Source organism: Dermochelys coriacea, chromosome 17 (assembly GCF_009764565.3).
Source record: "Dermochelys coriacea isolate rDerCor1 chromosome 17, rDerCor1.pri.v4, whole genome shotgun sequence".
Lineage (NCBI taxonomy): Eukaryota > Metazoa > Chordata > Testudines > Dermochelyidae > Dermochelys > Dermochelys coriacea.
Genome location: NC_050084.1, coordinates 11,736,644 through 11,763,092, shown reverse-complemented (window position 1 = coordinate 11,763,092; position 26,449 = coordinate 11,736,644). Strand labels below are relative to the sequence as shown.

At 40.7% G+C, this 26,449-nt stretch overlaps 1 protein-coding gene and 1 long non-coding RNA gene across 7 annotated transcripts in view; one reads left to right on the top strand and one right to left on the bottom strand.

The window, feature by feature from the left end:
• PIMREG (PICALM interacting mitotic regulator) overlaps positions 1-12,675 on the bottom strand; it is an 84,296-nt gene extending 71,621 nt beyond the window's left edge. For 2 of the 6 annotated variants that reach the window (XM_043499397.1, XM_038375755.2), the window contains exon 1: positions 12,545-12,675. The gene's annotated coding sequence lies outside the window, so the exon portion shown is untranslated. The other 4 variants (XM_043499401.1, XM_043499400.1, XM_038375749.2 and 1 more) reach the window with 4 other exon arrangements.
• A 1,334-nt stretch (positions 12,676-14,009) lies between these two features.
• Positions 14,010-26,075, top strand: LOC119844785. The gene is made up of 3 exons (XR_005289397.2): positions 14,010-14,149; positions 21,202-21,359; positions 25,356-26,075. It is a non-coding gene; the product is annotated as an uncharacterized LOC119844785 (long non-coding RNA).
• The last annotated feature ends 374 nt before the right edge of the window (positions 26,076-26,449 follow it).

The following is a 26,449-nucleotide window of genomic DNA, read 5'->3' as shown; positions in this document are numbered from 1 at the left end:
AACCTCTGGCTGAGTCACTGATGTCCTCAAATCATGATTTAAACACTTCAAGTTACAGAGGATCGACCACTTACCCTAGTTTAAACCTGCAAGCAACCCCGTGCCCCATGCTGCAGAGGAAGGCGAAAGCCCCCCAAGATCTCTGTCAATCTGACCTGGAGTAAATTCCTTTCCAACCCCAAATATGGCAATCTGTTAGACTCTGAGCATGTGGGCAAGACACCTGGGGAAGAATTATCTGTAGCAACTCTGAGTCCCCGCCCCATCTAGTGTCCCATCACCAGCCACTGGAGATATTTGCTACTAGCAGTTGCAGATCAGCTGCATGCCATTGTAGGCAGTCTCATCATCCCCTCCCCTCCATAAAACGTATCAAGCTCAATCTTGAAGTCAGTGAGGTTTTTTGCCCCGACTGTCCCCCTTTTACTTTTATAAAGAGCAAAAAGACATTCCTTGCCTCAAAGGGCTGAGTACCTTGCGTAACTCTCAGTTATGAAAGGACTAGGCACATTAATATGCAGAAAAGAAAAGGAGGACTTGTGGCACCTTAGAGACTAACAAATTTATTTGAGCATAAGCTTTCGTGAGCCACAGCTCACTTCATCGGATGCATTCGGTGGAAAATACAGTGGGGAGATTTATATACAAACCCAGAGAACATGAAACAATGGGTTTTATCGTACACACTGTAAGGAGAGCGATCACTTAAGATGAGCTATTACCAGGAGGAAGGAGGCGGGGGGAAAGGAGGAAAACCTTTTGTGGTGATAATCAAGGTGGGCCACTCCTTGGTAATAGCTCATCTTAAGTGATCGCTCTCCTTACAGTGTGTACGATAAAACCCATTGTTTCATGTTCTCTGTGTTTGTATATAAATCTCCCCACTGTATTTTCCACCGAATGCATCCGATGAAGTGAGCTGTAGCTCACGAAAGCTTATGCTCAAATAAATTTGTTAGTCTCTAAGGTGCCACAAGTCCTCCTTTTCTTTTTGTGAATACAGATTAACACGGCTGCTACTCTGAAACCTGTTATTAATATGCAGCACATTCTTTTGGAGATGCAGGTAAACTCTGTGATCCATTTGACCACGTAGAACAGTTAGCCGGACAAGTATGGGGGCATCTTACCAGTTTCTCTCTTTACCCATTCTCCTGCTGAAGTCAGGATCAGCAGGAACTTCCAAACACCTAACTAGCTTATAATAATTTACCTTGAGGGGGAAAAAAAAGAGGGAGAAAAGAAATGCAATTGCAGAGACACAAATCCCCTAAACTGGCAAGGAAACATCACGTTCCTGTCTATTTTTATTTTTCTTGTTAATAACAATTCCATGGCTTTATCTTTCACTTTCTGCTCAAGTGGTATTTCTTTTTGCTTCCCCATAATAATTAATTTATAAGCTGAGAAGTGACAGGTAATGTTTATTATGGAGATGACTCCCTTGAAAAAGCTCCCTGAAATAACCTCTATGGATTTCTAAGGAACCTTACATTTGGAAATTAATTATGCAACCCTACTTTTAACATATCTGTAGGTATTCAGAACAAAAGAAGACAATTGTCTTTATTAATTATCATTAAAATTTACTTATGAATATTGTAATTGTGCACGTTGCTGCATCTGCTGTCACTCATGGGCGGAATAGTTTCGGTAGCATTATTTTCCTCCCTCAGTGTAACAAAGGGCTAGTGAAAGGAGGGGAGCTGAAGTTGGAAGCTCTGAAGTTTCATTTCGGATTATGTCGTTCTTCTTCTAACTTTCAATGGTGTGGAGTTGTTTTAGGAAGCAGAACACTCTGCCCTTCTGTCAGCATCACTTAAATGCTAAAAGACCTTGCATGGATCAAGGAAACACTTCACTGCATCTACTTCAGACAGAATGTTTTCATTACCCCCCTACCCCAAATATGAAGGGAAGGATGGCTCAGAGGATTGTTAATCGCTTTCTTAGTATCTCACCTCTAGGTTACGGGTTCAATTGGCCTCAATCAGTAATGCCTAAAAACTGATAGTAATTATCTGATGCCTGTTTATTGACTTTGTGATGGGATATTCACTCCACATTAGCCTGGAAAGGGTCAATTAACCAGACAAGCCAATCCTCCAGGGATCTAAGCAACCACTGATGGATGATGGAGTCCAGCTGAGAAGAAACAAGCTGGGCTAGTATAAAGCCAGGAAGTTGACTACAGAAAAGGACTGCAGGGAGGAAGCCTGCAGTCACTCTCTAGGCATTGGAGAGGGAAAGGAGGAAACCCTGGGGCTCCAGGCCCTGAAGGAAAAGTTTATGCCGAAGAGTGGTAGAGCAGAAGCCTGAGTGTGTCAGAGTAGGAAAAGGGTCAGGAGCTAGATGGGATGTTGCAGACCTTGGCTGATAAGTAGAAGATTCCTGAGCTGGAACCATGAGTAGAGGGTAGGCCCAGGTTACCCTACTAGCCCCTGGGGAAGTGGCCCAGTCTGGGCAGTGAATGGGAAGACTACCTGAGACAGTGTAGATGGAAAGACTTATCTCAGAAGGGGGAAAACACATGGTGAGTTGGCTGCAGGCCAAGACAAAATGAGGGCGCAACCAAGTCATGAAGAGGAAGTGTGCAAAATCGCAGGGAGTGAGAGGAGCCATGACGAGAGCAGTGCAAAGGAAGGGTGTGTTGGACTTGGAAGGAGCTAGTCCCTATAGCAGCAAAGAGGTGAGGCTGCAGGAATGGGATCCCAGTGACAGGGTTACGTGAAAAACCATGGTGGTCATAGGTAATTTCTTGTAGACCAGAGTCTAGAGGACACAACAAGCTGAGGCCAATTTGGAGTCCTAGTAGAGAGGCCAAAGGTTAAAACTTGGATTTTCAAAGAAGTTAGGTGCCAACTTCCATTCATGTTCAAAGGGAGGTAGGTGCTTAACTCACATATGCATCTTTAAAAGTGAGCCAAATAGCCCCTCGTTTTCAGAGGTGGTCTCTCCAGAATGAGGTAAAGAAATATTGAAGGGGCAATGGCCCTGATTCTGATCTGTTGGGGTTTTTTTTTAACACCTGGATAATTCTATTCACTTTAGTGGAGTTACTCAAGATTCACACCACATTCAATTAGATCAGTATTTGGCCAATGTGCAGTAGATTGTGCTGCTGCTCTGTCAGGCTGTGCCTGTCCTGTTGATGAGCAGAGAATGCCAGTCTCCAGGGTTGTCAAACCATAGCCTTCCATGAGCACTTCGATTTGCTTTTGGAATTTTTCATCTTGAAGACAAATAGGGGCAAATGCTCTGCTGGCATAAATGGACAACAGTCCCCTGAAGTCCGTGATGTCGCATCCATTTAGACCAGCCAAGGATTTGGCTACTAAGCTCTAGCACAGTGTCTTTCACAGGCCAATTTTCTTAAAGTAGACAAAATTACAATTTCTTGACACTACTGACTAAGCTTGGATAGCTGGCAAAGCATGACAAAATTAATTGGGGATAGACTATAATATAGATTCAAAAAAAAGCTAAGTGCCTTGCCTTCCTGTGAAAACAGAAGCTTTACTAGAGCAGGTCAGCTCAACCTTTAGCCCTCATTTCTTCCCTGGAGTATATCAGATATAGGGAAATTGCCAATTAAATTAAAGGAAGTTTAAAAGTACTTTTACAATTGTTCTTTTTAGCACAGAGCGTGCCTTAGAATTTCAATATCTTGCCACTCACCAGAGGTCAATAATAAATCTATGCCTGATATATAATATTGCAAAAGCTACACAGAGAGAAGCGTTGATTACTGAAGTGCCAAGTACCCACAACTGGAGTTGAAGTCAATGGGAGAGGCTGGCTGAATGGACATGCAGGGGGCCTGTGTACTGTTTTGGTGGAGCTGTATTTGTGTGGAGAGAAGCAGCAAACCTCCCCAGAGGAGCTGAGAGAAAAGCCAGCCAGCCAGAACAAGCACTTTGAGTGTGTCCCTATAAAAAAACCTAAAGAAAGAGCCTTCTGGGTAGAGTGGTGGCTGAAACAGGCTTGGAACATTGAGCAAAGAAACTGTTTCATGCTGATTAATTTTTACTGTGTTCAGGTAAACTGAACTTTATGTGCATTCATTGTTAATAAACAGGATTGTACCAAAGCAATTCCTGCCTCATCACATTTTCTCCTCCTAATGGAAACAACATACAAGACCCCAACTATTGGCTAACCACGCCATACCAATATTAATCCGAGTGACCAAGATGCCTTTGTCACAGAAATGTTTGCTCTTCTCCCTTGTGGTCCCAATTTGCATAAAGGTAGCAAAATACAATGGCAAAACATTTATGATGGGAGTTAGGCCTCTGAAATAATTAAAAAAACCTATATCTAAAACTACAGTACTATACACTATGATAAAGATGGGAAAGAATCATGGGCAAGATCTGGCCTAAATGAGAGTAGCATCCCTGTGCAATGTAAATGGGGGTAGCTCCGTTGATTTTATTAGGGCTACTCTGCTTTACACCAACTGAGGATCTGAATTCATATACCTAATTTCAAATATATCCTTAGCCAAGTCTGTGCAGAGAATAAATGGTGAGAGACATTCCTTGCACCCATGATATATTTATTTAACCTAACAAATCAATAAGCAGAAATCATGAAATTTTCTGTTTTATCTTCAAGGCTCATTACTACTTCTTTTGGGTTAATTTAAGTACAACTGCCTAAAATATGACCACATTTAGGCCATCTTGTAGAAACCAGCTTCTCCTTGCTGTTGCTCAAAAATGTGGTAACCCCTCCCAACCACCCTGCTATCTCATGGGACTTATTACTTCTGACACTAATCTACGAATGTCATCTCGAGGGACACTAACAGCCTGCTGAGTTTCACAAGCTGGCAAATACACTCTGATGATAAATGACTACACCCCCAACCTTTGGTAGCCAACCCATCTCAGTTCTTTCTCATAATAACCAGAGCTGAAACAGCGAAATCAACTGGCTCCTTGCAATCGGTAAGCAAATGTAAAGTGAATTATTCACAATGGGTTGCAACCCATGAACATCCACTGTGGAGCTGTGCACATCAGGGACTACAGCCTGCATTTCATGTGCACTCAGAACTCCCACTGAAATCTTGCATTTCTTATATAATATTGATTTAAGTACAGCTACTTAAAATATGACCTACTTCAGGCATCTTGAAGGAACCAGCTTCTCCTCACTGTCGCTAAAAATTGTGCAGCTGGATTTTATTTTATGACATTCTCGTGCATCACATTACCTTTGCTCACTCAGAAACGTCCCCTGGTTTTTCTAGGTGCACAAGAAATGCAAGACTGAATCCTCACTGAGTTATGAGTGTGTGTCAGTTAAAGCTCTGGTTCACTTATAGGATATACAGTAAATTCAAACTCTGGGCTTTATATTTCATAGCAATAGCTGACTTTCAGTAGCAAGGGACCCAAAATGATTTTGCCATATACAAGAACGAATACAGGCCTGATCCAGAGTACTGGTAATTCCACTGATGGCAGCATGAGTTATAGATGCTCAGCATCTCTCAGGGCATTGTCCTTATATTTGAGGTGGCTGAGCTGTAAGTCAGTTACCTTTAAACCAGGCCTAAAACACATTCTTGAAGAGCAGTTTCATCACTATCTATCTTCACTTCGGGTGACAGTTTGTGTTCTAATTCACAAGGCCCCGATGGTTTGTGGTGAATGAGTGCCCTATAGTCCTGCTAACCTCTGCCTGAGCTATAACTCCCTTGATTAAACTCCAAAATGCCTGAAGTGAATTCAGCAAACAGGATGGAGAAGTATCAGCAGAATGAAATAAGGGCACTATGTTTGTTTTCTAGTGTTATTTAGATTCAGACATGAAAGCATGCTTCCTTTTGCTGTTGCTTTTGAAACTTTCTGCTCCCCTCTCAACCTCTCCTTCCCAAAATGGGATCTTTGCTTTGAACCAAACTGGACCAAAAAGTCATCGCTGGCTATCTGAACTCAGAATTCAAACCTCTGGAGAAGAGTGCACTAGCTCACAAAAATTAGCACTTGAGGTTAATAATACAATAATAATAATAATAATAATAATTAATAATAATAAAAAAGGATACCCACTCAAACCGTGAGAATGAGAGAGAAGGACATGATGACTTGTAGAAGTTTAAGAGCCAACACTATTATATTTGTAGATTTCTGAACTTAGAGTACATAACCCTGGTGACTTAACTAAACCTGATTTGCAGATCTACAGTAATCACTGGACTGCCATACAACTAGAATCTACAACCCTGAGGCAATTTTAGCTTTGTAGTTTGCCCCTTTAATTTTGCCTGTTGCTATGGTAGCAGCAACTGATTGCAATCACTACTGTTTATATTGAAAGCTAAGTCTCAACAGTACAGGTTTTGGAAACTGAACAACAAAAATTGGAGTTAAGCGCACACTGCATTCATTGTTTTTCATAATAGGTTGCTCCTGATAATCAAGATTCATCAAAATCCTTTGTTCCTGAAGTAAACTATTTTGAAAATCATTTAAACTATAGAGTTTTCAGAGGATTATTTTGTTTCAACACACTTTCAATCACAGCTTTTCATAGAATGGGACGTTTTCTTGATAATTATGAAAGCTGTGGAAACAATTGCAATGAAGTACCTATTCTATTCTAATTTTTTTTTTAACATCACACTAATCTCTGCAGTATCTGAGAGACTACACATAAGCCTAAAGTACCAAATCTGTAAAGGGGAATACAATACTTTCTCCCACTCTTCTGTTCAGATAAAAGACTCTTCTCAAAGAGTTAATAGTATCATGTATAAAGGGGCCCCTACTCACAGCTAGAGTGCCTCTTTCTGGCTTCATCTGGGCATAAGCCCTGCCAGCCTGATGCCCTGTTTTCGCTTTTCCTTGGCCCAGCATCTTGTTCTGCAGCCCCTCTTTTGCTCATCAAAAGTGGACACACCTTGTCTCCATGGCTTAGCCCTCCAACCAAGTCACATCAGTCCTTCCCTTCCGGGGTACTATCAAAGTCTTCCACACCATCCCAGGCAGTCCTTAAATCCACTGCCCTGGCTGCACCATCCCTCAGTGACTAGGACAAAGTGTCCTGGACAGTCTTCAAGTTCACTGCCCAGATTTGTCACTTATTCAGTGACCGGTAGGAGAACCCAGGCCTCCTCCCTACAATGGGTTCCAGCCCAGGGGCCCTACCTCCAGAGGCTAAGGTCTGTACTACCATAAACCTTCTGCCATTCCCTGGACTACTTCCTGCCTTGCCAATCCAAGCTCACATTCTCCACCCTTCTAGACAAACCCTTCCTCCTCAGCCCAAATCTCTTTATCTCCCTTGTCCCTGGGAAAGTGATTACAGCCTTCCTTCCTGCTATCAGCTCCCTGGCTTTATAGAAACCCCACTTGCTCCTGCACGAGTTTCCCTTTATAAGGGTTTTCTTCTCAACCTATAGGTGCCCTTGTTTGCAGCTTAATACGTTAATTGTCCCATCTGGCCTACATTAACCCCTTCAGGGCGAGTTTGGGGAGCAGACCCCATCACAAAAGCCTAGTACAATGGGGCCTGTAGAAGCTGTACAATTAATAAAAATAAATAATAATAATACTAATAACATCCAGTTCTAGTTTTGAACTTGAACTCCTGAAGGTTCAGAGTCATGCTTTGGATTGTGGTTGCCAACCCTCCAGAATTATCCGGGAGTCTCCAGGAATTAAAGATTAATCTTTAATTAAATATTATATCATGTGATGAAACCTCTAGGAATACATCCAGCCAAAATTGGCAACCCTATCCAAACTCTGCCTATTTTAGAAATGGGGGGGTGAAATCCTAGTCCCCTTGAAATCCTGTTGATTTTACCCATGATTCTTTAACTAGCAAGATTTTTTTCCCTGCTCTGTCCTCTTAGAACAGACTATCAGTTAAAAAAAAAAATCACAAATTCACAACATGCAACTCCCATATGTTGACCACAGACTATTATTTAATTGCTGTTTACATAAAGTAATCTACATTAAAATGTTAGGGCCAGAAACTGCACCTCTGTTCACATGGAGGAATATCTTATTGCACAAGAAGCTTCACTGAGATCATTTATAGTAGAGAGCACTGACATATGAGGTCTGTCATACTCCGATAATGGACTGTGGGATGCATAAAGGCAAGACATTGAAATAACCTGTTTTACAGTCTGCAGTTGGAATTGATTCAAGCACAGACCAAACCCAAATGAATTTTTTTTTAAGATCAAAAATTGAGATATCTTTTGTTCATTTCTTGTTTTCTACTGGAACAGGACATGAGCATTGAAATCCTGCAATAAATTATTATCTCTTAAAGTGGAATTTTCAGCAGCACTCATCCTTGGCCTAACTGCTCCCATTAAAGTGAATGAAAGTTTTACCATTGGCTTCTGTGGAAGAAGAACGAGGCCAACCGTAACAGCACCTTTGAAAATTTCCACCTTTTAAAGCTGTTGTTGTTAAAAAATAAGAATAATCATTAATAATGATAAGTACCGATGATGTGGAAGCTTGTAAATTCAGTAACTTCCAGCCCAGTTGGAACCAGAAAGCACCAGAAATACTTCAAGTCAGTCTGTTCTGATGAGAATTGCAGCCTTTATTTCAGGCCAAAGACATTAAATTAAGCTTCAAATCAATCTGAGCCTTCAAAACTTTGGAAGTTCTCCGATCGCTGTGGATTAGGGTTCACTCCTCTGGATCTTACATTAAGGGTAAAACTCTTTCACATCCATACAGCAGCCTTCCCTTTATTAAAAAAAAAATAAAATAAAAATCTACAGCTATTGCCCAGTTCACTGTAGCATTGCTATTATAAAATGTGGGCCCTGATTGTTCCCTGCAAGCTGGTTGATTTATAGAGCTCATATATAAGGAGAATCCATAGGTGGTATAGAGCAAGCATAGCAGCTCTATGCTTCTATGTTCTTGGCCACCCAATATAGGAAGCATATCTACATAGGGGAAAGAGGGCATTGCAAGACCACACTGGGTACTGTGGAGAGTTGGCTCAAGATTTTTTTTGGCCAAAAAAAAAAAAAAAAAAATGCAGTTTCGGTGATACCAAAATGTTTTGCAAATTCATTTCTGTTTCACCAATTTGTTTCAGTCAACTTCTCCCCACCCCGTCCATGTTAAGCCCCTCCATTTAAAAAAACAAAAACAAAACAAAAAACCCCTCCAAGAAAATAAAAATATTTTGTTTGGGTTTTTTCCAATTCAAAATGACTTCATTTCAATATTTCCTTTGTTTTCTTTAAAAAATAAAATGGTTTTTAAAATGTTCAAAACAAGACATTTCATTTGACCTATTTTCAATTAATTGAATATTTTATAACGCTTCATTTTTGGTTTGACCCAAACTAGTTTTCTCTTCCAATTTTTCAGAATTGCCAATAAACTGAAAAAATCTGTCATTCACATAACTCCCCACCCTCTCTAATCCACAGGTGGGCCAGGACAGAGAACATATCCTATAATGATTTGAAACATTACTGTAAAATTTATTTCCTATATAGGTCACCTCCAATAACCTGCTCTTCCTTCATGCACAGATTTTCCATGACCTTCACTTGGAGACAAAGATCACAATGACGGGAGTTGAGGTCCTCTGTGAGCACTGGAGAAGAGAATTTTGCCTTCAGCACTGAGACGCATGTATTGTAAGATGCTTCTTTTCTTATGGAAAGTTGAATCCAGAATGTCTAAATAGGAGGCCAGTAAGGCAATTTGCTGTTTAAATGACCCAATGCACATTGGGCATATTGAAGAAAAAACCATTTCCTAGTGACTAAATCTCATTAAAAAAGCAATTTTCTAATCAATTACAATGCAATTTAGCTGCTAACTGTTTAATTATATAAAAAAAGCTATTTTGTTCTATTCCTATATTTATGAGCCATGCTTTAAAATCTCATCTTCAGAGTGGCTTTTTGGAACAATATGACTGGTCTATTGGTGCAATTACATTGAAGTTAAATTTTTCAATTCAATATATTATATTAGTCCAGGGAAATATTGTTTGTACAGAGGCATTTGAAGTGGGATAGATTCACTGATTTCTACAAGAGCTTAAATCTTTATCATTACTGCCATGCACTATGAAAAGTGTATTTTTATGTAGGTTTATTAGAAGAACATTATTTCTATAATTTTTTTTAATCCCATGCAAGAATTAACCTCCTGGAAACATCTTTGGAAAAAGGAGCATGCATATTTGTGACAAGGAGACTTTTGTCTCCAAAGAGACTGGAACACAGAAAAGGCTAAAATGCAGGGATGATTTATAGAGCTCAGAAGCTAGTGTTTGACTGTGACTGCCTGTCTAAAGGACGAGTTGCATCATGGACAACACACTGAATTCTCGAAAGAAAAAAAACCACAACCCCAAAAGATATTAAGGACTAGTGATGCCAGCTCTTGCCATTTTAAAATCAAGAATATTGTGATGGTTGGTGTTTTTCCTCAAAGTCCCAGCTTCTGGGGTCATGTGATTATACAAGACTCACTTTTTTTTTTTAAACAAAAATAAGGCTATTTCTAGCCCTCATGGTAGCAGATGACAGCTTGAAAATGTGAACCCTACAGCTTCTGACATTAGAAGGCAAATAAAAATACCAGATCTATTATTTTTAAAAATGTCATGATTTTTAAGCCAGTTTCCTGACTGGGGGTGGGGGGGAGGGGGTGTGATTCATAATTATTGAGCAACTGGGGTTATATTGAGGATTTTTTGTCCCCCCCCTTTTAAGAAAAGCTTTGTTCCCATTTAGGTAGCTAAACAAGGGCCAGTTTTTCATAAGGGCTCAGCACCACACAGCTTCCACTATGACACTTAGGGCCAGATCTTCAAAAGACCTCAGCATCCAACATGCATCTGACATGCTGAGCTCTTTTGAAAATGTGGCCACTTATTCATGTGCCTAAATAGTTCGAGTTCTTGGAAGAGCTGGCCCCAGTTGTGATGGTTGATACATTTATAGAGCTTAGCATCTACAATTTTGCCCTTGCCCATTTCCCCAAAATCATCCAGTCACTCCCCACAACCTGGTACCAGTTCTCTCCCCTAAACGCCTTAATTCACTGTCCCCTCCTTTCTCACTGCAGTTGTCCCAGTTTTTCCCCTTTAAATTGAAGTGACCAGATTTTCATTCAGTGACAATTGTAACCTCTCAGTTCTTTCTGTAAAATGGGTAAGTGTTTTATGCAAGGTCACATGATGAATCAGTGGCAGAGCCAGCATTAGAACCCAGGAGGCCTGGCAATTGGTATCCCTCTGATCTAACTATTAGTCAAAACTCTGTCCCAGAAGTCTACAGAATCATAGAAATGTCGGGCTGGAAGGGATCTCAGTAGGTCACCTAGTCTAGTCCCCTGCACTCAAGGCAACACTAAGTAATAACTAGACCACTCCTGACAGGTGTTTGTCTCACCTGTTCTTAAAAATCTCCAGTGATGGCAATTCCACAACCTCCTTAGGTAATTTGTTCCAAAGTTTAGGAAGTTTTTCCTAATGTCCAACCTAAACCTCCCTTGCTGCAATTTGAGCCCATTGCTTCTTGTTTTATCCTCAGAGGTTAACAAGAACAAATTTTCTCCCTCCTCCTTGAAACAACCTTTTACGTATTTGAAACCTGTTATGTCCCACCCTCATTTTTCTCTTCTCCAGACAAACCAATCCAATTTTTTCTATCTTCCCTCATAGGTCATGTTTTCTAGACCTTTAATCATTTTTGTTGGTCTTCTCTGGACTTTCTCCAATTTGTCCACATCCTTCCTGAAATGTGACACTCAGAACTGGATACAATACTCCATTGAGGCCTAATCAGTACAAAGTACAGCAAAATTACTTCTCATCTCTTACAACTCTCCAATTAATACATCCCAGAATGATGTTTGCATTTTTTGCAACAGTGTTACATTGTTGATTCCTATTTAGCTTGTGATCCATTAGGACCCCCAGATTCATTTCCGCAGTACTCCTTCCTACGCAGTCATTCCCCATTTTGTGTGTGCAACTGACTGTTCCTTCTTAAGTGAAGTACTTTGCATTTGTCCTTATTAAATTTCACCCTGTTTACTTCAGATCATTTATCTGGTATATCCAGATCATTCTGAATTTTAATCCTATCCTCCAAAGCACTTGCAACTCCTCCCAGCTTGGTATCATCTGCAAGCTTTATAAGTGATCTCTCTATGCTGTTATCTAAATCATTTATTAAGATATTGAACAGAACTAGACCCAGGTCTGATCCCTGGGGGACCCCACTCGATGGGCCCTCACAGCTTGACTGTGAGCCACTGATAACTACTCTCTGGAAACAGTTTTCCAACTAGTTTTGCACCCACCTTATAGTAACTCCATGAATACTGCAGAGCATTGATGTACCAATCTTTAAAGCACACACCTAGGTTTCAATGAGCAGCAAGGTTTTGTGACTCAACTCCAGGGAGGGCAGCAAAGATGACAGCACATTTCCCACAGGATGTGACAATCATTGAATGAGTCCTGGCCCAACCCCCAGCACTCACTGAAGCCCTGAGAGAGGGCCCCTTACCTTTCTCTTCTTGCTGCTTTGCTTATGACAGTATCACCTACCACTTTTACCTTGGCTGGTTGTTGCCTTGCTTCATTTCTCTTCCTCAACTATTATCCACCTCCCAACATAGCAGCTGAGAGTGAGTGAAATTAAACATGGTGACTGGTGCTTCATGCTGAGGGGTGGGGCCAAACCCAGCTCTGTGCCCTTCCCATTACTTACTAGTGGGGAAGTGAGACCATGAAGCCCTACCCTCTGATCTTGCTAGTACAAACCTCCCTAATTGTCACAGGAATGCTCTCCATTGTGGATTAACAAGACTCCATTATATTCAACACTGAGGCAAGTCTTTGTGGTAAATGAAATACCCTGGTTATAGCTCCCTTTTAAATAGCAGTTTTGCTGCTCCATAAATAGTTTCCAGCACTCAGCTTTTTGAGAGGCCAGGAGGTATCCTCAGCCTTTTGCAGGAAGCCTTTGAGGTTACACAAGCAAACCTACTTCCAAGCCCTTATTGAGCATTTTTCCATTGTTTTGCATTCAGGAAACTAGAGATGGAAAAGGCCCAACACATCACTGACTCTCTTCTTTCACAGGTGCAGAACACAACCCACCAGTGTAAGCTTTTAAGTGGAAAGTGGTTTGATATAATATGGTAAATTGAAGTTCACAGCCAGTTCTCAAAAACAGCCAAGTGGTCACTTGGTGAAAAATCATATGTCAAAATTTGTTCTTTGAAGTATATGGCCCCCATCACTTTAGTATCTGAATACATGAGCCCCAATTCTGTGTTTTTCCAATCCTGAACAGAGTGGAAGTGGTGGTGGGTAATTTAAGATCCTTTGTATTCCCTGTTTTGAGGGGCCTGACCAGCTGCTGCGAACTTTCAGCAAACAGCTCTGGGCTACTCTAACTTGCACTCTGCTTCACCAAGAATGACAGGTAGAGAATATCTGTAGCCCAATAGGCAATGCCCCAAGATCATTCCCACATATTTCCTACAACAGGTGTTTGGAGCAGTGATGGCATAGAACTACTCTGGCAGTTTTCTGAAGGGAGAGGAGTTCTCTTCTGCAGGGGATGTTCCACAGGCTCAGTTTCCATTTCTTACTGGCTACTACTAGAGCAATGTAAATGGACTGCAATGCAACAGAGAATTGGTCCTGTTATCTTAACCCTGTCATTACATGCAGGCCTGGAAAATTAGGAGCTAAAGAGACATGACTGGTTAGAGTTAAAGTAGAAGATGATAATTTAACCCTTCCCCCACCCCCGAAATTAGCAAACACCAATAATGACTCTTAGCTCATCTGACAAAAGAACTTGCAAGTTCTCCATGACATCTTAGCAGCCACAGAGCATACTCCTCGTCTGAGGGAATCAGTAATCTAAACATGCCCATCCTAGTTACGGCAACATTTCAGAATACAGGGAGCCTGTGAAGCATATCCAGGCCCATCCATCTCTTATTGGAACATGTGCTGTGCTTTCCCTTTAAATGCTTGTCTCTTGGTTTGAATATGTCCAACGCTGCAGCTTCTGTTGCTGTCTCTGATTGTCTGCACATTAATTATCCTCTGCCTTTGATTACGTTGTGCCTTCAAAGTGTAAAGAACTGCTGGGGTGAGCTGATGGTTCAATGTTTCTACTTTCTTCTAATAATGACTGTGTACGTTTTATCTGAGAATCTCAAAGCTCATTACCTATACTATTTAATTAATGCTATTTTATTGCTCATTTTATTCAGTGTGGATTTTGCCATTCACTCCAACAGGAAGACTTTGGGCCCTTATATTTAGTATCAACCTGGTGAGGGAGATAAACTTATAAAGTTTGTGGATGTTACCAAGCTGGGAGGAGTTGCGAGTACCTAGGAGGATAGAATTAAAATTCAAAATGGTCTGGACAAACTAGAGAAATGGTCTGACGTAAATAGGATGAAATTCAATAAGGACAAATGCAAAGTACTCCACTTAGAAAGGAACAATCCGTTGCACACATACAAAATGGGAAATGACTGCCAAGGAAGGAGTACTGCAGAAAGGGATCTGGGGGTCATAGTGGATCAGAAACTAAATATGGAACAACAATGTAACACTGTTGCAAAAAAAAAAAAAGCAAACATCATTCAGGGATGTATTAGCAGGAGTGTTGTAAACAAGACATGAGAAGTGATTCTTCTGCTCTACTCTGCACTGATTAGGCCTCAGTTACGGGCACCCCATTTCAATTAAGATGTAGACAAACTGGAGAAAGTCCAGAGAAGACCAACAGAAATTATTAAAGGTCTAGAAAACATGATGTATGGGGGAAGATTGGGGGAAAAAATTGGTTTGTTTAACATGGAGAAGAGAAGAGTGAGAAGGGATGTGGTAACAGTTTTCAAGTACATTAGTTGTTACAGGGAGGAGGGAGAGAAATTGTTCTTGTTAACCTCTGAGGGTAAGACAAGAAGCAATGGGCTTACATTGCAGCAAGGAAGGTTTAGGTTGGACATTAGGGGAAAAACTTCCTAACTATCAGGGTAGTTAAACACTGGAATAAATTGCCTAGGGAGCTTGTGGAATCTCCACCATTGGAAATTTTTTAGAGCAGGTTAGACATATACCTGTCAGGGATGGTCTAGATAATACTTAGTCCTGCCATGAGTGCAGAGGACTGGGCTAGGTGGCCTCTCAAGGTTCCTTCTAGTCCTATTAGTCTATGATTATTCTGCCTGTTCCACATAACCTTCCCAGGCCCCACTTTGTTTTTAAGTGACTTGACCCAGGTCACACAGTGCATCAGTGTCAGAGTTGGGAGCAGAATTTCGGAGTCCAGACTTCCAGTCCCCTGCTCTAATGATTGAATATACTGTGTCCCTTTGTCTTTTACTGAAGGAATTGACTTATTCAGTGGCTTGTCCATAAGTTCTTCAAGTGCCACGTGAATTCTTTTCCCCAGAAAATTTTACAGCCCTGTAAGTGCATGAAATGAGCCCATCTTTCCTGAGTATAAAGGAAAATTGCTCAGTTACACCTCTAGCACCTCAACCTCTCTAGAAGGGTTATTCTGTCTGTGGTAGGTCACCAGTTTCCACACAAAAACAAAGCTCCACATTTTAGGGTCTTAGCACCTCTGACATTCCTGCCTCAGGTTTCTAAAACTAGACACTAAAACACAGAAGCATCCAAAATCAGAGGCTGTTTTAAAAAAAATAAAAATTGGCTTGGTATGATCATTCTACCACTGCTTCATGTATGATCATTCTTAAAAATAACCTCATCTGCTCTTTTAAAAAATATATTGTAGATTTAATAGGATTTTCAAAAATCTCTCACTGGGTTAGGAGCACAAATCAATTTGCAACTCATTTAGGCACTTTTGAAATGCCACCATTAACACGGCCAACAAATGCAATGTTTGTACTACATAGCTGGTTTTGCTCTTTTGTGTGTGTGTGTATTTAGTTATTGTTAGTTTCCCATGCATCTAGGTTTGGAAATCTCTGTTTACGAGCACAGCAGTACAATATACATAATTATTTATTGATTTATCTCAGATGATTAATGGCTCAGCTTTAACAGGCCTGTTTTATTGCCATACATAAACAATATTGAGGTAATTAACATAATTCGATTTCTTCGTGAATAAGGTGAAGCTTGAAACATCCATGAATGCTGTAATATCGTCCCACAGATGGCATGCAAGAAAAAGTTCACTCATTACACATTAGTTACCTGAGAAACAGCACGCTAATTGCAATTTTATGAGTTAGTTTTAAGAGAGACCGATGTGCATGCCCTTTAGGGGGAGTTTTCTCAGCCAGTTTCATAATAAAATAAATAAACAAATAAAATAAAACTACTGTAGTTTGCTGAAGGCAAGAATGACTTTGGCCCTGATATTGCAACCATTGATGCTCATGTTTGAATTTCAGCGTGAGTCATCCCATCAGCTTGAGCGTGACCACTCATATGTTTAAAGTTACGTAAGTACTTGCAGGATCAAGGCCTTAGTGATTGAAGCATCTAGCTTGAATTATCTAGACTGAAAGGAGCCAGTTCCATGTGCCATCCCAGTTACTTCAATGGGAGTACACCCATTTTTAAGGCAGGACAGAATTTTGGACTGCAGGTTCAAATCCTGGCAAGGCTGATTCACCCAGATCCTCAGTGGTACTCCGGTGTCTTACACCCACTGAAATCAAAGTTAGTTGAAATCAATGGATGGAAAGTACTTAAATATCTTTGAGGATCTGGGCAACTGAGCCCCTCATCCTTCTAGTATGGCTAAACTGAGCACTATGGCTATTTAGGGCCAGATTGTAACTGGCCCTTGAATGTTTGTGAAAAGGAAGGGTAAGGGCACAAGAAGTTAGGTACAGTTGCAGCCCTGCACTATCCCAAGTGAAGAAACAGAGTCCTCTTAATATCCACTGGGCAAGATTCATTGCAGTGCTCCTCCCTGCCACACACTGACTAGCTGCTGGGAGGGGAGCTGCATCCTAAGAGATGATGCAATGTGAACTCTTCCATAGAATTTGCACCTGGATTTTCAGAGGTGCATAAATAGCATCATAAAACCCTGATGGGTAATAGGCTTTTAGGTGCTAACAGAAATCTTTTGAGGAGGCTTTCACTAATTAACAATATCATTCTGTACAACATGGTATTCGAGACTGAGGCAGAGAAGATCTTCATTGGATACTATATTAGGATAACTGAAAAAAGGACCATTTACTATAACAGGCGCTCAGCAAAATTCTGCAAACTAAGAATCAGCCACAGGGCTAGATACCACCTATAATCATTCAGGGAGTTATAACTGAACTGTTGAAATTTGCTCCAGGAAAAACTTTGTAAACAAATTCTCGAGCTTGGAAACATTCCCCCTCTTTTTCACCAAGTTTTCAAACATTGGCCCAAGCAAGTCCCCTGACTCAGCAGAAATAGAACCTAGGTCATCTCACTCTCCAGCCAGTGCCCAGTCCACTGGTCCAGACTGCCTTTTTAGAGAACACAAGGTAGAAATAACATTTATCCTAAATAATAATAACAACTGCAGAGTGTAACTGCTTCAGATATATCCCTTGCCCCCAGATAGCTAAGGGACAGATCCTGCCACTAGAATTGCATGTCCACAGGGGTCCATCTGCATGGAGTTCCTTGTAGGATTGAGGCTTTAGGGCTTGTCTACACATAGAACGATTCCTGAATAACCTGAAGAAGAGCTCTGTGTAGCTCAAAAGCTTGTCTCTCTCAGCAACCGAAGTTGGTCCAATAAAAGATATTACCTCACCCACCTTGTCTCTCTAATATCCAGGGAACAACATGGCTACAACAACACTGCATACCACTGGGAAAGGTATTCTGGCCTTTCACAAGAAGCAGAGAATCCTACACATTCAGAGTATATATGTAAGAGGAAAACATGCATGATGTACTGGGTGACTCAGGGAAGTACTAAGGGGCTACAGACCATTTCCTTTCTAAATTATGAGCTCAATTCCAGCCCAGGTGACACACAACAGAAAGACATGCCATTTGATAGCTAGTCAATGCCCTGTCTGAAATGAGTTAGAGGTCTCAGTCCAGTTCCCAATGGAAAGCTGTCCTTATCACAGAAATCCAAAGTCATAAATATTGCCTTTGTTAGAAATCTCAATAGCACATCCAGAGATTAAATGGGTGTGGTGGACAAGAAGGGGTGCCTCCATGTCAGGCTGTCAATTATCACTGGGCAGTCTGTGGGCTGCCGTAACAGTTTGGTGGCTAAGTTTGGTGCTGATTTCTCAGTGTAAATGAGGGTAGCTCTGTTGACTTAAACAAAGCTATGCCAATTTGCACTAACTCGAAAGCTGTCAGTCCCCACTATTTCAGAACGCAATGACATTGCTGAAAAACATAAAACAGTGAGTGGCAAACTTAACCTAGATAGCCTGTGACTTATTTCCTAAGGGACAGATGGATTTAATTTATATTGTATCCTCCTTTGGTGGAGGGTGACACTTTGACACAAAACACTAAGTTATCTCTAAACAGAGATGTAAAAAAAATAATAATTTAAAAAAATCCCATAACAGTACATTGTTTTTTCACATGAATGAAAATTTAAATTCTTCCCATAACCAGAGCTGACATGATTTGAGCAGCATAGTTTATTCACCATTCATTGCATTTTAGTTTGACTACTGAGAGGTGCTATTTGGAAAATACCAGGGTGTAATTATAAAGCTTTATGGCTTGATCGTGCTTTGTAAAGACAGACTTGGGAATCAATCAGCACAGCGGGAATGTGGCATATAGAACAATCAAGGTATCATTCCAGCCTAGGGTCGCAACAGGAAAGCAGCCTATTAGACCAGTAGGGAAGCAATACTTGACAAATAAGCATCTCTAGAGTGTCTTCCAGATGTGAACATCTTCAAGCCCAGAACTCTATTGCCATAGTGTTCCAGAGAGACAGCCTTTTCTGCCCTGAAGGAGAATAGTGTCATAGGGAGGCAGCCTATTATCCCAGCAGGAAGCAATAAAGGGTTTGAAGAAGCTTTCAGGATGCAGCAGCCTGTTGGCCCAGTGGGGACACAGTGTTTAACAGAAAGCAGCCTATTAGCCTGGCATGGGGGAGTGTTTTAAAAGAGGAACAGCATTTCAGGGAGGTAACCTGTTGGTCTGACTGGGAACAAGCTCATCCACAATGCAAAAAGGTGCTTGTTGTAACAAGGGCCGGAGACGCAGGAGTGCTGGGGAGAGACTGAGATTTTGGCTAGCCATTTGCAAAGTCCTTTTTGTGTCCCTACTGGAATGTACTGTTGATCTCTAATGACTCTGGGCTAGCCTCATGGAGGATTTCACCCTCTCCTGTTCCTCTGCAGTGCTGCTTGCTTCTATGAAAATCTGAATGTACAGTACCCCATTGAGGGACTTGGTGAGTTCTGTGTCATGCTGATATTTCAGCCATAGACAAATGGGGTATCCCTGGCCCAGCTGCTTTTATTTTGCACCTTACTGAAGAAGAGGGGCATATAATAGTCTATATATAAAACCACCCCAGAAAATGGATGGTGAAGTCCAGTCCTTTGAGGTCCAGTCACACAATAAGAACCAGCAGGCATGTCTACAGCCAGGCTCTAAGATACAACCGCGTTTGCTCCAACCCCTCAGACAGAGACAAACACCTATAAGATCTCTATCAAGCGTTCTTATAACTACAATATCCACCTGCTGAAGTGAAGAAACAGATTGACAGAGCCAGAAGAGTAACCAGAAGTCACCTACTACAGGACAGGCCCAACAAAGAAAATAACAGAACCCCACTAGCCGTCACCTTCAGCCCCCAACTAAAACCTCTCCAGCGCATCATCAAGGATCTACAACCTATCCTGAAGGATGATCCCTCACTCCCACAGATCTTGGGAGACAGGCCAATCCTTGCTTACAGACAGCCCTCCAACCTGAAGCAAATACTCACCAGCAACCACACACCACACAACAAAAACACTAACCCAGGAACCTATCCTTGCAACAAAGCCCGTTGCCAACTCTGTCCACATATCTATTCAGGGGACACTATCATAGGACCTAATCACATCAGACACACTGTCAGAGGCTCGTTCACCTGCACATCTACCAATGTGATATATGCCATCATGTGCCAGCAATGCCCCTCTGCCATGTACATTGGCCAAACCAGACAGCCTCTACGTAAAAGAATAAATGGACACAAATCAGACATCAAGAATTATAACATTAAAAAACCAGTCAGAGAATATTTCAAACTCACTGGTCACTCGATTACAGACCTAAAAGTGGCAATACTACAACAAAAAAAACCTACAAAAACAGACTCCAAAGAGAAACTACTGAATTGGAATTAATTTGCAAACTGGACACCATTAAATTAGGCTTGAATAAAGACTGGGAGTGGATGGATCATTACACAAAGTAAAACTATTTCCCCATGCTTATTTTTCCCCCTACTGTTACACACACCTTCTTGTCAACTGTTGGAAATAAAAGGGCCATCCTGATTATCACTACAAAGGAAGTGTAGGTCTTTTTTCTCCTGCTGATAATTGCTCACCTTATTGTAGTGGGTTTGGTAACACCCATTTTTTCATGTTCTGTGTTTGTGTGTGTGTGTGTGTGTGTGTGTGTGTGTGTGTATCAATCTATATATCTTCCTACTATATTTTCCACTGCGTGCATCCAACGAAATGAGTTTTAGCCCATGAAAGCTTATGCTCAAATAAATTGTTAGTCTCTAAGGTACCACAAGTAATCCTCGTTCTTCAGGCTACAGCTGAGATTTTCCCATTAAAATGAGTGGGGGACATTTGGCTAAATCTTCTAGTCGCATTTGAAATTCTCTATATATGACTATGTTGTGTGTAATTGCACTGATTATTTGTTCCAGCCATTAGACTGGTGCATAGGGAATGCTTTACTGGCTTAGGGATTGTCTACACTTAAAATGCTGCTGCAGCAGAATTCTTCTGTCAACCTAGCGCTGTCTGCACTGGGGCATAGATTGGCTTAACTACATCTCTGAGGGGTGTGATTTTTTTTTTCCACAGCCCTGAATGATATAGTTAGGTCAACCTAAGTTTTAGGATTAGCCCGGGCCTTATAAATAGGGCCGTGAGTTTGTCGTTGGAGTTGTGGATTCTGTGACTTCCAACTTTTTTTGTTTAGGATATTCATGAGCTCATGGTGTCAAGGGCCTACCCTATGATGGGACGTATGTGTGTGTGTGTATGAAGAGGAACGGTCACTCTGTGGACAATCCCTGCTGGAAGAAGAGAAGCTGTATGTGAGGTGTGGGATGAAGCCGTGTGCCAGAAAACCCAATGGTGAGTCATACACCGTGATTTAAATCTGTGAATTGATCAGATATTTGCCCTTATTTCAGCTGTGACATTACGAAAATTTCTCTGCAACAAACTCTGCCCTGAGTACAATCATCCCTTATAGTGGAGCTGAAGGGTGCAAAACATCTTGTGCTCTACGACTGTCTTTTTGTTCTGTGCTTGTGCTAGGCTCTGTACAATAGGGTCCCAGTCCATGTCTGGAGCTGTTAGATGCTTTGATTATACAAATACTCAATAATAATAATAGTGATTCTCCTAGACTCTGTTGTAAATGATGTTTGATTGCAGCACACTGTGATGTGTATGCACATGTTATCTAACGCACTCCATACACCACCAGATTAATTAATGCCATAAATGGGTTTCGATTTGAGGTATTGGTTTTGTAAAAGAGCCTTTATGATGTGGGTATTTCAGAGACAGCCTATCTGAGATCAAATGAAATGCTTAAGCTCACAGTCATGAGTTATGTTTTGTCCGGGGATATTTCTAAGTGGGCTTCGCAACTTGTTTCACATCCTTTCATAAAGCCCAAGTTTCTTGACTTTCAAGACATGCAGCACAAAGTTTTTTCCTTCTGATTTTTTCTTATGCATTGAGCTGAGTGGTAGACATCAGTCTTATTCTATTTTCAGTGGGAATGGTGGGTCAGTTATATTTATTATATGGGGGGAGGGATTTATGTGCCAATTGTTAATGCCCTTGTGGCCTGATTCTGTTTCCATTAAAGTGAGTTGCAAGACTCTCATCGATTGCATTAATTCAGGATTGGGCCCTTAGAAGACCAGATAGGCAAAATAAAGGAATAAGAGCTTCTTCCCCAGGTGTCATAAGTGAGACACCAAAGCATTAATACATTATTTATTGGTATTCAAACAGACTTTGCTTACAGCAGCTAACCATTTCAAGCATTTTCAACAGGCAGGCTTACTGTGCAGAAGGGACATGGGGCTGGAAGAGGCTAGCCTGATTAATATTTGGTGACACTACATCAGGGCAGCATCTCCAACACCAAAGCATACCGTGAAGTTGAAACTCATAGCTGTGGACATGCACAGAGCCTTGTCTGTATTAATAACTACATAATGCACCATAACAGATTGGCATTAAATAAGTGCAGTTCAAAGATATATCTTGGGAGATCGTCTGTTATGCTATTAGATGCCAATAATAAAATGTTGTGCTCCCTCTGCACTATGCAAATATAGTCTGCTCCTGACAATTAAATAGCATTTTTCCCTTCTAAAACTGCCTTTTACACATGCCAGTAAACTTTATTTATCATTACACTGAAAATATGCTCTGTGAAGAGACTTCATTGTTTCAAATAAGCAGTTATTTCAAGAAAATTGGCTGTAACATTTGTAGTCCTCATTGCAAAAAGGAAGTGGTTGGGGGGACTGGATAGCTCAGAGGACTAGAAAAAGACAACTGGGTGAGACAGTATGGTCTCGTGAATCAGCCACTGGATTGTGAGTCAAGAGCTCTGAGTTCTAGTCCTAGCACTGCCACTCCTGCTGTATGATGTGGTGCAAGTCTTTGGGCTACTGTTTCCTCTCTTCTCCTTTGTCTAGGCTGCAAATTGTTTGGGGGCAGGGACTGTGTCCTACTATATGTGTTGGGTTGTGCAGTACACAGCAGGGACTTGGTATGGATGTGGGTTTACAGGTGAGACTGTAATACAATCACTCCCCTCTAATTTACCAATTTGAATCCAGCTATGGTTAAGAGTGATTCAGAGGGTTACACCTCGCAATTGTTTGATGGCCTAATCTTGATAGCTCTCAGCACATCTCAATGAGCCACTGTCCATCGCACAAAACTGGCACTACAGCCAATGCCCATTCTGGCATTGTCAATGGAGAAGCCACGGTATGAAAGGCCATAGAACAAACTCCCTTCTCTTCAGAGGTAGTCCCTCCATTGAAGCATAGTTGCGGGATGTTCTGGGGAAGCTTGCACTCTAGATCCCTGTGCGGAATTTCTTCGTGGATACACACAAAACTTCAGTCACCAGGGCAGCTATCATGGTACCTTTCAGAGCATTAAGGACCTGATCCAGCTCCCACAAAAGACAATGGGAAGACTCCCATTGACTTCAGTGGAGCTGGGTCAGTGCTCTAAAAATGAATAAATCATAAGAAGAAGAAATAGAATTGTGTATAAATATATTTAACATTTATCAGAGCCTTGGAGTGAATCACCCTGTAACATTACCTTGGAGTGAATGACCATGGACCATTTTTTGTTCCCAGGGAACAAAAAATAGCCAATAAGTGTTTCTTTATTAGTATATTTTCTGAATTCTTTTCTTTTCTCAAATAGTATAGACAGGTATAAGTCTTCCAACAGCTTGAATGATTCATGTGAAGCCAGTGTGCCACTTGCAAGCACATACCTTCAGAATGAAGGCTCTGATAATAGTGAGAACAATCCCCGCTTCTTATGGAGCTAGCAACCAAAAATGGTGTCAGAGGAAGGCAAACTATTGTCCCAGCAGGGTTTACTTGTGACTGAATAAAGTCTCTCTTGGGCAGATCCCCAGGTCCAGCCAACTATTGTAGTGATCCATGTACACAGTGTGGAAGGGCGGACCGACATATAAATGTAGAATATTTAAAATGTGTGCGTGCATGCAATACCCTTTTAGACAAGTTTGAGTTGAGAATTCCCTATGGCTTTATAATGGGATTTTCCAAAGGAGCCTAAAGGAAGTCAGCATCCAACTCTCCTTGAAATTCAGTGGGTGCTTACCACTAAATTTCCATCCTCAGTGTATGGTAACAGGGCTACATCAGAATACTGACAATATAGGGGGAGATTTTCAAAGGCACGAAGGTGCCTAACTCCCATTTACTTGCCATCGGAGTTGGGCACCTCATTGGCATGTGTGCTTTTGTGAATCTCCCTCCCAATTTCTTTGCCTTTCAAAGCTTGTTAATTCTAGAAGTTGAGTGTTCTCACTGGACTGAGTATAAAGAAAAACAAAGGATAAAAGAAAACATGTAAATATCCTGTTGCAAAGAGACTTTCTTCTTCTGGATCTCATAATGAAATGAAATAATCATTTTCAAGCAAATCAAGCATTTGCCAGAATTTCACTGAAACAGAATTCTGCTCAAGAGAGTAATGCGGCAAATGTTATTTGTGCTAATGGAATACCCTGAGCTAGATTTACAGTAAGACAAGATATTCTCTTAAATGTAGTTTAGCTGACTTTGATAAATTTGGTAACTTGCACTATCAATTTAGATAAGACAGCAGCCATTTGTTTATGAAAATTATCATATATAAACAATGAAAAAAGATTTATAGATTTATGGATTAATGTTGTAATTGGGTTTTCACTAAAGGAAAACAAAAATCTTTTGAGAGTCAGTTTATAATTGCTTTTGTACAGAAATAATATGCAGTGTGTCTGCAAAATGCTATCTCTGTCTGTCTCCAAACACACTTATTTATTTGTTTATGAAATGCAGCCAATGCCAACCTGTCTGGAGATATGAACCATTTCCAAAACCATAGTCAAATAATGTACAAACAAAATAAAAAAGGCTCTCCTATATAACCAAATAAACGTTAATTGAATCAAGATTTTTTTTAAAATGCCTAGTAATTTTTGATGCCCAATATGAGATACCTTGAAGGTCCTGATTTTAGAAAGTGCTGAGCATTAAACCCTTGAAAAAAATCAGACCCCATTAAGGTATCATAAGTGGGCATACAAAAATGGAGGTATCCAAAATCACTAGTCACGTATGAAAATCTAGGCTTGAACCCCAGTCCTTCTGCTCACAGCTAAAGAGGAGAATCTGTCTTTTCTCTCTTGTTCCACATTCATCATCATAACAAAAATAGACTTGCTCATCCATGATCTAAAGTTTGATAGATATGGGGACAGATTCTGATCTCCATTACACCAGCATAATTCTACAAGAATTCCACTGTATGTGACCATCAGGTTCTGTTGGACCACAGGGAGAAGCAAATTCCAGAACCTCTGAGGGACTTTCACTGAGAACACAACAAGAGGCATTTATATTCAACAACAAGAACAAAAAGTGACAACTCCACCCAGAGACTCCCACTCAGCTTGAGTTCCAGCGTTGTCACCCTTGTTTGCCAAGACCTCACCTTGTCTGGAACTCTATAAAGCAGAGACATCTAGTGGCTGAATGCAGGTGAACATATTATTATTTCCTGTCTTGAGACTTTCAAATCTAAGTGGTATCACAAGTTCTACAGCTGACGTGAACTGTCATGCTGGCTTACACAAAAAGAAGCAGTCTCTCAGACAGGCAAGACCCAAACCACGTAGAGCTTTATCAATCAATGACAATGAATTAAACAGGAAGCAGGTGCAGTTGGTGTTGAATTGGCGTGATATGCTGTCCATGGCTAACCCTGTCAAGCAAGAGGACAGATCATTGTGTGCCACCTGAAACTTCTGTATTGAGTGCATTGTAGCAATGCGGCCAGACCGTCAGCCAGTGTAAGCCAATGAAATCAGTGGAACTATGCTGATGTACACCATCTGAGGATCTGGCCCAATGAACATAGAAGTCACAAAGGCCTAGGTAACTGTGTGGCAGTCTGCAACCTACAGAAATGGTTGCAATCATCTTGTCAGATATAATTTAAATAAACATTGTGCTGTGGCTACTGAAATTACCTGGGAATGCAGAAGAAAAATACAACTTTGACAGAGATATATTTAATTAAATATTTTAATTATTACATATATATTTGCTAATTAAAACATTTTCTCAAACTGTCTGTGAGAATCTAATGTTTCCACTAACCTCCAATGGATTTTTTTTTCATTTAATCAAAACAAAAATTATTTGGGCCATTGATGTCTAGGCTGCTTCTAATCCTCTATCAGAGAAGAAAACAGTAAAATTCCCAAACAAATATTAATATTTACTTTTAAGGCTATTCATCAATGATCAATAACCTTGTGAATTCATTACATCTATTTTTTTACTGCAGTACATATTAAAAAGCTGAGTTAGATAAACAGATATTATTGTTTGCATAAATGAAGACAAAAAATGGAAACTGTTTCCTTC